Source organism: Nycticebus coucang, chromosome 2 (assembly GCF_027406575.1).
Source record: "Nycticebus coucang isolate mNycCou1 chromosome 2, mNycCou1.pri, whole genome shotgun sequence".
Classification (NCBI taxonomy): domain Eukaryota; kingdom Metazoa; phylum Chordata; class Mammalia; order Primates; family Lorisidae; genus Nycticebus; species Nycticebus coucang.
Genome location: NC_069781.1, coordinates 26,659,738 through 26,661,811, shown reverse-complemented (window position 1 = coordinate 26,661,811; position 2,074 = coordinate 26,659,738). Strand labels below are relative to the sequence as shown.

The window sequence follows — 2,074 nt, the reverse complement described above, 5'->3', positions numbered from 1 at the left end:
CTGACCTTGACATTAGAAAATGTTATTTCTTCAAGCTAAAAAATCTCTGCAAAGCCCCTTCTTTGTTGTACTTCCTCATCCCCCATAATTACGCCCTTTCACCTCTGTTTCTTTCTTTCTTCTTTTTCTTCCTTTACTGCAGGATTTATAAAATCCTTTGAAACATGTTGTTTCCAGATGTAGGTCCCAAGTGCCCTGTCATTTACTTCCTGTCCAAGCACTGAGCAGATGGAATTACATAAGTTCGACCGTATGAAACCACCCTCCAGTGCCTCCATTAAACTCCAGGATTTTAAAGAGTCTGCCTAGCTCCTGGCAGGGACCTTTCCATACTTCCACCCCCAAAGCTGTAAATTACTACCTCATTAAACTCAATTGTAAATGATTAGGTGTCTGGAATGTACTTTCCTTTCCCCGCAGCCTCCTTAGAGTAATTACTACATTGCAGGCCTCCTTACTTAACCCAGCACATTATTCAAGCAATGCAGTTGTTGTGTGGCTCACTGAGGAGGAGGTTTTATTTTTGTTAGAGTATTAAAACTCCATTATCATTTAGTTCCAAAGGGGGAAGATTTGTGATCTTCATTTCCCATTGAGCAATCACTCTTTTAACAAGAGAAAGTTGTGATCAACAGGCCTTTCTCAAGAATTTATTTTTTCCTTTTCCCACACAGGCGGTTGAAACTACAGAGCTTCTGCTTTTTCTGAGCATCAGTGAGATAATTTAACATTTCTATGAGGCTGCAATTGCTGCCAGTCATTTTAATAGGTAAAGATCATCTGGGAAATGTCTAAACTTTTGAGACAAAGAAAAATAAAGGGTAACTCGGGTTTTTAATGCCTATTCACCTCATTCTGATTCTTTGATGATATTTTTTAAAACAAACAAACAACTTGAAGAGTCTGGAAAGGTCATGGGTACAGATTGGAGAGAAAGAAAGGGGAGGAGAGGCTGTCACATTGAATAAATAATCTAGCCTAAATTCCCAACCTGGCTGCCATGATTTTAGCAAAAAAGGTAAAACTAATATTCCCTAAGGGACAAAAGCTCAGAACATCGGTCCTCCTTCCCGTGGAGGTTTTTACCTCTTTACTTGATTCATTAATTTGGAGTCATTATGTCTATTTCATTATGTCTATTTTGGGCTTCTCTGCCACTTGCTTCACTAGAGTCCACAAGTTGTGCTTCACTGTGTCTCTGGAAGATAGGTAAAAACACTGACCGATCAGAGGGAGAAAGAAAGTGAAGGCTGTGAGCAAAATGGTTTACCTGAGATCAAACAAGTACTAGGCATACAGTGTTGAAAGAAGTCCTCAGTGTTGAAAGCCTTTTACCATCTTTGAAGGAGACAGGAGAATGGGGCATCATTCATTCTTAACTCAGCCTATGAATATGTTGTTGGGTATTATAGGTAGTTCTTAAGAAGATTTATGCTCCACTGTGGATACCTTGGGAGGTCACTCTACCCAGGCTCTGTTCAAGTGGCATAGGGGAGCATAGGGCTCTGCCCCGTGATTTACAGTTCCTTTCCACAACATTGGAGATGAAGCTGGGCCTTGAGTCTGCACCTGCATATTCCTACGATTGCCCAGAGTCCTGTGGACAATGACTGGGGAGACAAACCATGCAGGAAACACATACTGGAAAAAAAAAAGGAAGATTCATGCACATTTGGACCTGACATAGAAAGAGTAGACCAGGAGCTCATGTCTCCATTTGCCTGTGGAGAAAGAAATAGTACAGATGAACATTGCATCACAGATTGCTCTTTAACTGGGATAATTGTGTATAACTATAACTGGGTATAAATTGGAGAAAAGGGGCATACTTTGTCTTGGTTCCTGGCCTAGCACCTTGCAATAGATAGGACTACAGGAAAGAAGCAAAGGAGCTATTTTCCTAGGCAAGTAGAGGAAGGTAGAGTCACCAAGGTGACAAAATGTGATATAGAGAAGGGAGGATACAGGCTCCCCCTTTTTTGCCCACAATATAGCACAGCTTTGGTTTGATGAGAACTGAAGGAATTGAGTGTCATTCAGGCATGCCAAGGGTCAGAGGAATTGGAAAAGCATC

General features: G+C 41.1%; 1 non-coding gene across 1 annotated transcript; it reads left to right on the top strand.

Moving 5' to 3' along the window:
- The first annotated feature begins 1,436 nt into the window (after positions 1-1,436).
- On the top strand, positions 1,437-1,640 carry LOC128580122 (small nucleolar RNA SNORA73 family). The gene has a single exon (XR_008378459.1). It is a non-coding gene; the product is annotated as a small nucleolar RNA SNORA73 family (small nucleolar RNA).
- The last annotated feature ends 434 nt before the right edge of the window (positions 1,641-2,074 follow it).